Consider the following 11,773-nt stretch of genomic DNA (forward strand, 5'->3'; position numbering starts at 1 on the left):
GTTTGCCATAACAGAAGGTTGGGTTGCTGTCAAATTTTAATTTAGTCAGTATTACTATAACCCTACCATTACAGCATATTATGACACTGTTTGGTTTCATATGTGAAAGCTGTGTTCACGTGTTTTATCGGAGAATATGGTGCTTGTCCTCTCTGTATCGTGCCTAATAGCATGTGATTATTACTACTACTACAACTACTACTACTACTACAATACTACTACTACTACTACTACTACTACTATTATTATTATTATTATTATTATTATTATTATTATACCACGTTGAGTACACCGTTTCCCGTCCGATCAGCGAAGTTAAGCAACGTTGGGTCTGGTTAGTACTTGGATGGGTGACCGCCTGGGAACACCAGATGCTGTTGGCATAACGTTCTCCCTACGTGTCAAGTAGGGTTGGTGGAGGATTAGTGCCCCTCCCTGTAAAACAATTAACTCTAAGCCCTTGGCCACCCCGTTTGGGATACATGGCGTCTGGCAATGAATGAACGAATGAATGAATTATTATTATTATTATTATTATTATTATTATTTTTACTATTGGTATTGTTATTATTATTATTGCCGTAATTATAGTGACACCTGCAAAGCAGGATGTTAACGGTTTTGTCAGGTTGTCATATACCGATTAAAGACATTCGGCCTCTGTCTATGTCCAGTCGTTTGTTTGTACACTAACTCCTCCTAGGCTATTTGATGGATGTCAGTGAAACATCACATGCGCAGTTTAGTGGGTTGTAAACATGTCGTGCACTATGTTATTTCTCTCAAACAGCTGTAATGATCACACAAAGGACTACAATGGGTTGTATTACCGTGGTGAAGTGTTACAGCGAAGGTCCAGTTGGAATGATAAGAACGGTCTGTGGTCGGTTCTGTGGTTAATATATCAGTGCTCCGTAAAAGAGGCATGTTTTGGGTCTGCAGATTATATATCGTCACCCTCATAAAGAAACTGGGTGTCATTTTTTCTACTTTTTGGGAAATCGAAAAAAGCCTGTCTCATTTTCTTAACTTTCAATGACCTAAGCAGGAACTTGAGGTGCATTTTAGACCACTCATACTCTAGATCTGGCAAAGGCAGCTATACCAATAGGTGCACCACATGATGAAGAATTGATTTTGGCAAAAATCCAGAAATTGCCGAAAAATGACTTAGGCAGTTTCTTTATGAGGGTGATGATTTGTAATGTTAGGAACACTACACGTCTGTGTTGTTGCTGTTATTATTATTAACGCATACCATGTATATTCACCGGTAAAAGGGTGGACAACAGGCCTGGTGGCCCATGGACGAGGTGAGGGGTAGTGTGGTGTAAGGAGTGGGAGAGGAAGAGGGTCGATGGTGGCTGTGAGAGAGGGGGGTGCAACTGTGGTAGCGATGGGGAGTGAGGGCGCGTCCACACATGTGCTTAACCCCTTAACCGCGGGGCGTCACTTTCTTGATGCTTGGGAGCAAGGGATCATACCACGGGGCGTCGCTTTTGTGATTCTGTTATTTTGAATTCACCCGGGCTTCCAAGTGGGGGCTTGTATCATCTATCAGTACTGCCAATGTCCAACACTAGTCAGCACTCCTAATCTCATCTGTACTCCCATCCATTGATGACAATTTAGCCATTTCTCCCCGTTCTTGACTCCCCTCCCTACCCCCCCTCCATTACTTTATCCTCTCGCCTGCCTGGCCGTGCTACGCTAAGTAAATCTTCTCTGGAATTTTTCACTGATTTCATCCATTGAAATAAGCCCTATGCCCTATTCTTATACCAAATAATATATACAAGAAAGAAATAAGGTAAGTGAGAGTGCCATATACCTGGAATTGGCTAATTATCACCTGACAACACCACGTGCACTCGTTCGCTAATTTTCGCTGTTTATTTCCCTTTGAAATATGCCGTATAATCTATTTTCGTAATAAATATACATATAAGGAGGGAAGGGAGAAGCCTAAGTGATATTTACATTCACCTGGGACTACCTAATTTATAATGTCTTGTCTAGATTTCCTGCCAATCATTTCACTGCTATAAATTAGCTGTGTCAAGAGCTAACGTTGATAGTAATGAATTTCCCTAGGTAGGCCACCACCCCAGCCCTCCCTTATCAGTTCACTTTCATCTTCCGAAGTGGAGATACGTCTGTTCGCTCTTGCTAACGTCAGCCACTTTTCACCCCCATGCAAAGGGCCCTGTGACCTTTACGCCCTACTAAACCTCGTGTGGAAAGAGGTAAAGGGCTGACAATTGATAAAAGAGTGACTACGATCTTTCTATTGAGTAAAACAGTGCAAGTGGAATTGTAAATAATGTGTAAATAATGTGTAAACAGCAAGTGAAAGTAATGAATGTAAATATACGTGAACAGTGGAAAATTGTTTTATAAGTTACTTCAAGTGACAGTGCATAACACAGTAAATAAAATAGAAATGTAAATAACGTAAATAAAATAGAGAACGTAAATAGAAATGTAAGTGAGTAGTATTATAAGAATACGAGTATATACCCTAGGAGTAATGAAATTGAAAGTTTCACTCTAGCATGTCTGAATACTATGAGTTATGAGAGTGAAGATGAAAGTGACATTCATTCTCAATGCTAGTATACAGGACGAGAAAGTGAATGCTACGTATTTTACTGAAAGAAATTGAATCCCTACAGTGACAATAAACTAATACTACTGAAGGAAACTTATGGATAAAGACTGTAGATATATGTAAGTGTTATATAGTAATAGAAATATAAAGTGTGAGGGGTTTTATGAATAATAAATGACAGAGTACCAAGAGCGAACTAGTGCAAGTGCGACGGTCAGTTGCGCTCGTAATTTTCATTGCTTTCACAGTGGTTTTTTTTTTTTTTTTTTTTTTTTTTTTTGGAGTATGGATCCCAAACTACTTGATAATCATAGAGTAGTGTTTATAGTGTTAATATCTGGCTGTGGTAATCATATTACGGGTTGTCGGGAAATGTAAAGTGGAGACTTCGTTACCCAACTTCAGAGGTCTCCACAAGTCCTACGGTAACAGACGAAGGCTCAACAAACATTCCAGGAGAAAGCTGAAGGTATGTGCCATAAGCATATTTAATTTTAATATTCCAGGACTAATAACTGATTTTTGGCAAATATTTTTTGAGAGTGTCGGAGCCCGAATAACCTCGCGGGACACGCAAAACATTGGTAAACATGCCCGCGGTGTAGGGGTTAAACATATGTTGGCAGCACAGCTGGCAGCATGTTTGGGAACATGTCTGCAGCAGAATTTGAACAGATGCATGGAAACATGTTTCAGTGCCGTTTCAAACACTGACAGCAGAAGTGATGGGATAAGTGTGTCCATACAAGGAAGCTGAGACTTCATCATGATGTTGCCAGCGTGATCTGGACGCTGCTGTTCCCAGCATGTTTGCAGTGTGTTCATTACTGTATTGCTTACATGTTGCCAACATTTACTTGAGCACACATGTGGACTTGCCCTAAGTGAAGAGTTGTCGACGGTGGGACAGGGACCATGTGGTTAGCAGATACACACACACTCACAGACATAAGGACAATCATATGTATTATTATACAGATTTATATGGATTAGTAGTAGGAGTAGCAGTAGTAGACTTGTAAGGAAAATTGGACACAGTCAGTTGGAAAAGGGAGGTTAGTAGTGGCATTGCCAATAATGGTAGTAACAGATTCAACAGTCTTGTGCAAACGTTTTTGGGGGAGTGATGATATGACGAATTATGTAATACAGTAGTGATTATAGGACCAGACAACTAGAAACCCGCTGAGGAATATGACGACTCACAGTAAGAGGATACCGGGAAGTACGAGTAATGGAAGAGGCAGAGAATGAAAATAATGCACGGTATGAGGTGAAGCAACAGTTAACCCCTTAACCACGGGGCGTCACTTTCGTGATGCTTGGGAGCAAGGGATCATACCACGGGGCGTCACTTTCGTGATTCTGTGTTATTTTGAATTCACCCGGGCTTTCAAGTGGTGGCTTGTATCATCTATCAGTACTGCCAATGTCCAACACTAGTCAGCACTCCTAATCTCATCTGTACTCCCATCCATTGTTGACAATTTAGCCATTTCTCCCCGTTCTTGACTCCCCTCCCTACCCCCCCCTCCATTACCCTATCCTCTAGCCTGCCCGGCTGTGCAACGCTAAGTAAATCTTCCCTGGAATTTTTCACTGATTTCATCCATTGAAATAAGCCCTATGCCCTATATTTATACCAAATAATATATACAAGAAAGAAATAAGGTAAGTGAGAGTGCCATATACCTGGAATTGGCTAATTATCACCTGACAACACCTCACGTGCACTCGTTCGCTAATTTTCGCTGTTTATTTCCCCTAGAAATATGCCGTATAATCTATTTTTGTAATAAATATACATATAAGGAGGGAAGGGAGAAGCCTAAGTGATATTTACATTCGCCTGGAACTACCTAATTTATAATGTATTGTCTAGATTTCCTGCCAATCATTTCACTGCTATATATTAGCTGCTGTCAATAGGCTTACGTTGGCAGTAATGCATTTCCCTAGGTAGGCCACCACCCCGGCCCACCCTTATCAGTTCACTCTGATCTTCCAATGTGAAGGTATGTCTGTTTGCTCCTGCTATCTTCAGCCACTTTTCTCCCCCATGCAAAGGGCCCTGTGACCTTTACCCCCTACTAAACCTCGTGTGGAAAGAGGTAAAGGGCTGACAATTGATAAAAGAGTGACTACGATCTTTCTATTGAGTAAAACAGTGCAAGTGGAATTGTAAATAATGTGTAAATAATGTGTAAACAGCAAGTGAAAGTAATGAATGTAAATATACGTGAACAGTGGAAAATTGTTTTATAAGTTACTTCAAGTGACAGTGCATAACACAGTAAATAAAATAGAAATGTAAATAACGTAAATAAAATAGAGAACGTAAATAGAAATGTAACTGAGTAGTATTATAAGAATACGAGTATATACCCTAGGAGTAATGAAAGTGAAAGTTTCACTCTAGCATGTATGAATACTATGAGTTATGAGAGTGAAGGTGAAAGTGACATTCACTCTCAATGCTAGTATACAGGACGAGAAAGTGAATGCTATGTATTTTACTGAAAGAAATTGAATCCCTACAGTGACAATAAACTAATACTACTGAAGGAAACTTATGGATAAAGACTAGATATATATAAGTGTTATATAGTAATAGAAATATAAAGTGTGAGGGGTTTTATGAATAATAAATGACAGAATACCAACAGCGAACTAGCGCAAGTGGGAAGGTCATACCCGCTCGTAATTTTCATTGCTTTCACAGTGTTTTTTTTTTTTTGGAGTATGGATCCCAAACTACTTGATAATCATAGAGTAGTGTTTATAGTGTTAATACCTGGCTGTGGTAATCATATTACAGGTTGTCGGGAAATGTAAAGTGGAGACTTCGTTACCCAACTTCAGAGGTCTCCACAAGTCCTATGGTAATCGACGAAGGCTCAACAAACATCCCAGGAGAAAGCTGAAGGTATGTACCATATGCACATGTAATTTTAATGTCCTAGGACTAATAACTGATTTTTGGCAAATATTTTTTAAGAGTCTGTCGGAGCCCGAATAACCTCGCGGGACACGCAAAACATTGGGAAACATGCCCGCAGTGTAAGGGTTAAGGCTTGGTTAATGAGGCGGAGCAGGACACCACAGCAGTATCTTTGTTGTCGCATAATATTTTGTGTGGTTTGCTTCTAATTTCATCTGTTAATAGTTAATTATTGGTGAGTGCTCTCCACTGCCCATCACAATGTGGTTTATTTGTCCACATACAATACTTTTAACATAACCCTCCGCAGAGCTCAGGTGGGAATTAGCATTACTTCCACAATCATTTTATATTATAACTATAGACAATCCAAGAATAACTCGCAAAAATTATCACTTCAGTTATAATGACGAGTCACAGCTTAAATACAATGGGCTCGGTGCTTTTTTTCTATGATGAGGATCTGAAACGCGTGATGGGTCATGTCTGAACCAGTTTCATAGGACTCCATGACAACATAGTAGTATAGGACTCCGTGATAACATAGTAGTCTATGTTATAATATATGCTATGTACATACTCTTCACAGCATTCAACAACTTTCCATCTACTCCATATATTCTTAATACTTTCCACAATCCTTGTCTATCGACCCTGTCTTACGCTTTCTCCAAATCCATGAAAGCCGCATACAACTTCTTTCCCTTCTCTAGAAACTTTTCCACTAAAGATCCTAGAATGAATATCTGATCTACACAACCTCTTCCCTTCCTAAAGCCTCCCTGTTCTTCTCCAACTAATTCCTCTGTTCTTTCTCTAACTCTGTCAATAAGTATCCTACCATACACTTTTCCTATTATACTAAGAAGACAAATGCCCTTATGATTACCACACACTTCTTTTTCCCCTTTTCCTTTGTACAAGGGAATAATTATACCTGACTTCCAATCCTCCGGGACTCTACCTTCCTCCCAGGCCAATCTGCACATCTTCCACATCCATTCTACTACCATCTCTCCCCCATGCTTCAGCATTTCACCACTACTTTTTCCCCTTTTCCTTTGTACAAGGGAATAATTATACCTGACTTCCAATCCTCTGGCACTCTACCTTCCTCCCAGGCCAATCTGCACATCTTCCACATCCATTCTACTACCATCTCTCCCCCATGCTTCAGCATTTCACCACACACTTCATCAATTCCTTGGGCTTTCCCCATTTTGACTTTCTTCATTGCTTCCACAACTTTTATTCTACTGATTTCTTCCTGTCTTCTCACCTCCCTCCTCCTCCCAGCCATTCCCCAGCCACTTATACTCGGATTACTTCCATCCTGTATGTTCAACAATTCCTTAAAGTGTTCTCTCCATCTGCTCACTTTTTCTTCCTTCTCCACTAGTACTCTACCATTTTTATCTTTCACTCCCCTGCTAACCTCACTTCCACCCTGTCTTACTCTCTTCACCTCTTTCCAGAACATCTTCTTACAGTCCCTCCACTTTACACTCAAATTCCTTCCAAGTTCCTCATCCACACTCTTCATACTCTCTCTTACTAATCTTTTCACCTCTCTCTTTCTTTCTACATATAGCTCTCTCTTCCACCTCTCAACTTCTTCCACGCCCCTATTTCTCATCCATTCATTGTATGCTTTCTTCTTTTGTGCCACAGCCTGTTTCACCTCTTCAGTCCACCACGCTGTTCCTTGCACCCCCCTCCGTCTTCTCTTCCTTCCACACACCACATCACATGCTGCACATATTTCTTCTGTAAATATCCTACACACACCTTCCATGTCTCCCATCTGCTCCAATTCATATTTGCCCAATCGTTCCTCCACTTCTCTCTTATACTCTGCCTTTTTCTCATCCTCTTGTAACCTTTCCACTCTCCTTGCAACTACTCCTTCCTCTCGTCATTCCCTTCTATTCCTCCATCTTACTTGAATTCTAATTCTGGCCACCACCAAGTAGTGGTCAGAAAGTCCACTCCCCCAACCTCTATAAACTCTTGCATCCATTACACATCTTCGCATCCTTTCATCCACACACACATAATCAATCATTGCCTTCCTTTCATTCAGTTCACCACCCACCCTTCTCATCACTCGCCATGTATACCTGTGGATCATTTTATGCCTGAAGAGGGTATTGGCTATCATCAACCCCCTCCCGGCACAAATGTCCACTAACGCACTCCCATTCTCATCTGTCTCAGCAGGCACACCCCACTCACCAACTATTCCATCCACTTTCATATTCCCAACTTTACCATTCATATCACCAATCAAAAACACTCTCATTCCTTCCAAACTTTTCCATGCACACCTCTACATTTGTCCAGAACTCTTCTCTCACTCTTCTAGCACGATCTTGCGTTGGCGCATACACACACACAATCGCCCACATTTGTATTCCAACTTTCAACTTTACCCACACAATCCTTGACCCAACTGATCCATACTGTCTTATGCTCCTCTTCCATCTTTTACTCACAACTATACACACTCCTTCCTTTGCCCTCTCATTCTCACCTACTCCTGCACATATACCCCATCCATACTCCCATTCTCTCACACTTTCTCCTCTCCATTTTGTTTCAGTTATTCCACATACATCCACTTTCGCACCTTGAAGCACCTGGACAATCTCTCTCTCTTTCACCTCATCATTCGCTCCCCTTACATTCCAAGTTCCAATTACCATGTCCTTTGTCCGGTCCTTGGTCGTCATCGTTTGGTCAGTCCTTGTCCGAGGCTTATTGTTTGTTTTTTTAGTTAGTTGTTTTCCGGGGAGGGGCACTAACCCTCCGCCAACCCTTTTAGTCGCCTTTTACGACAAGCAGGGATACTGGGGGAGTATTCTTGAAAAAAAACCCTACCCCCAGGGGGGGTTGTAATGATCAAATTTTTATTGTGAGACATCTGATGCAACAAGCTAATGATATGAAAGTGCCACCTAGTATGTGTTTTGTTGATTTTGAAAAGGCATTTGATAGTGTTTCATGTGGAGCTATGTTGAAAATTTTGAGATTCTATGGTATACCAGAAAAGTTTGTAAATATCATTAGAAGCATGCATGAAGGTACATTTTATAAGGTAATGGTGGGTGGTTCTTTGAGTGATCCATTTGAAGTTAGGTCAGGAGTGATTCAAGGAGGAATTCTTTTGCCTTTGCTGTTTGTTTTGGTTATGGTTATGTTATGAGAAAGGTTGTAAGGAGAACAGGTGCAGGAATTAACTGGAAAGAAAATAAGAGGCTGATGGATTTGGACTATGCTGGTGATATTGTACTGATTTGCGGAAGTATTTATGAGATGCAGAGGGTGCTTGATTGTGGTGGAGGAAGAAGAAAAAGTGACATTGGTAATAAATTGTGGAAAGACTGAAATTATTAATATGAACGTGGAGAACAAAATCGACTGTGTAATTGGAAATAATGTGCTGAAGAATGTAGAGAATTTTTAATATCTGGGAGTGATTGTATCATCTAAGGGATCATTAAACAATGAAATTGAGGAGAGGATTAGGCAAGCTTGGTGAGCTGTTGGAATGTTGAAATCTGTTTGGAATAATAATATGCTTTCATTGCATACAAAAGTAAAAATTTACAAGTCCATGGTTAGACCAATCATAATTTTATGGGCATGAGTCATGGTACAGTACAATTGCAGCAGATAAAAATGTATTAGGATTTGAAAATAAAATACTGAGAAGGATTCTTGAGGGTAAAGTGGCAAGACAGAGTTACAAATGAAAGAGTAAGGGAATAGAGTGGAACCAGTTGATTGAATATGTGAGACTATCTTGCTGGAAATGGCTGGGGCACATATATAGAAAAGAAGGCAGTTTAATACAGGATGTGCCAGAGTGGACTGCTAGAGGAAGTAGAGGTAGAGGTAGGCTGAGGGAAACCTGGCTAAAGACAATGAAAAGAGAAGCGGGAGAGGAGTGTTGGTGGGACCTGAAGGAGATGGCAAGAGACAAATATTGGTGGAGAGTGTTCAACGAGGCCCTGTGCATCCCAGGGGGTGCCACAGGAAATGGTTGATTGATTGATTGATTCAGACAGCTAACAGGAACAGAATTTTCTCCATTATAACCGTACCAGCAAAATTTGGGGGGAAATGTAAATGTTCTGCTACTTTAACAGATTTTCATTTCAGCACTAACGTTATGTTATTGAAGTGAGGAAGGGAAGGAAATAATAAAAACACATAATAATAATAATAATGGTGGTGGTGATGGCGGTTAGTAGTGGTGGTGCTGATGGCAATAAGTACCAGTAGAGGTGGTGGTGGTGATGGTGATTAGTGGTAGTGGTGGTGATGGCAGTTAGTAGTGGTGGTGGTGATGGTGATTAGTAGTGGTGGTGGTGATGGTGATTGGTGGTGGTGGTGGTGGTGGTGGCAGTTTGTAATGGTGGTGGTGATGGCAATTGGTGGTGGTGGTGGTGATGGCAAATGGTGGTGGTGATGGCAATTAGTGGTGCAATAAGTACCAGTAGAGGTGGTGGTGGTGATGGTGATCAGTAATGGTGGTGGTGATGGTGATTAGTGGTAGTGGTGGTGATGGTGATTAGTGGTAGTGGTGGTGATGGCAGTTAGTAGTGGTGGTGGTGATGGGAATTAGTAGTGGTGGTGGTGATGGTGATTGGTGGTGGTGGTGGTGGTGGTGTTGGCAGTTTGTAATGGTGGTGATGATGGCAATTGGTGGTGGTGGTGGTGATGGCAAATGGTGGTGGTGATGGCAATTGGTGGTGGTGGTGGTGATGGCAAATGGTGGTGGTGATGGCAATTAGTGGTGGTGGTGGTGGTGGTGGTTGATTAGTTGTGGTGGTTGTGGTGATGGCAATTAGTGGTAGTGATGGCAGTTAGTAGTGGTGATGGTGGTGATATTGATGGCGATTAGTGGTGGTAGTGGTGGTGGTGATGGGTGGGTGGTAGTGATGATGATGATTGTGGTGGTATTGCAGCAGCTATTTTCTTCTGTCCCATCTCCTGTCAGTTTTCTGTCCTTGTCTCTCTCCTTGTCCTTGCATCTTTAGCACTCCTTGTCAAACTTATCTGACAATGTACATGAAATTAGTAATGGAAAAATAATAAGAGTTGCAGTAATAATTATAGCAGTAACAATATCAAGAGTACTGTTAGTAATATCAATAATGAGTAACCAGTGTAATAGTAGTAATAGTAATAGCACTAATACCAATAAGAGAATTGGGTAAATGTACATATTACATTATGCAGCAGAAGGACCTTGCCAGGCAGTTCCTATTAATCCAGTTTGTTTTCTGTATTTTTCTGACTTTTCATGGTGGTAAGCAGCCAGTACTACCACCAACACTGTCATCACTGCTACCGTCACCGCCACCTCCACCTCTGTTTCCCTCCAGCTCCACTGCCATCACCACCACCTCTGTTACCCCCAGCTCCGCAGCCACCAAGTCTACTGTTTTTCATGTGCAGCTGTAAGTATATAAATAATTACAGTACTGTGAAAAAATGCATTTCAGAGTAGTAGATATTAATGGTTCTGCCACTGCTATAATCCTTGTATATTTAGGCTATGAAGAATTTTTTTGTCTGGCCACCCCTTTTGGGATTAAGGCTTCTGGTTATGTTTATTTATTTTCACTTTAACTTGGCCTTGGATTACTAATTACTAATTGAGAACATCTCCATTGACATGGATGACAGATCTTTGTTTTGGGCTGAATAGAGTTAAACAGATATGAAGCCCCAGGATTATTGGTTATGAACCCAGTGGACTGCAGGCTGAAATAGCCATTCTCCTGCAGTCCAAATTCCTCTTCTTGTGTTATATGAAGAGGTAACTTAAGGGCATACCTATACATTCTTTTATTTTGGTGCCACCACATGAAGGTACCCCTCCTGTTAGTCGCACTTTAGTAACAAAATAAATGTTATCCATCTGAGTTTCATTTCCCCATTTTTAAAATACCAATTTTGGATTCTACCACGCTCAGTGGACTACTGGCTGAAGACAGCCTTTTCCTGCAGTCCACCATTTTCCTTTCAGGGGGATGGAGTTGAGATGCATTTATATAGGCAGCTCCTCTCCTATTGCCCGTCATTATTGCAGGTACAGATGGAATTCCTCCAATAGTTTTGAAAAATTGATCCCCAGAAATTGCATCTTTTCATGCTAAATTTATTGTTCAAACAATGCACACATACTTTTTCATTCCCTAATTCTTGGA

General features: G+C 40.9%; 1 pseudogene; it reads left to right on the forward strand.

Moving 5' to 3' along the window:
* Positions 1 to 264: 264 nt before the first annotated feature.
* LOC145409728 (5S ribosomal RNA) lies at positions 265 to 383 on the forward strand (annotated as a pseudogene).
* The last annotated feature ends 11,390 nt before the right edge of the window (positions 384 to 11,773 follow it).

This window comes from Coenobita brevimanus, chromosome 82 (assembly GCF_032717465.1).
Source record: "Coenobita brevimanus isolate Jiangsu-jjx chromosome 82, ASM3271746v2, whole genome shotgun sequence".
Classification (NCBI taxonomy): Eukaryota; Metazoa; Arthropoda; class Malacostraca; order Decapoda; family Coenobitidae; genus Coenobita; species Coenobita brevimanus.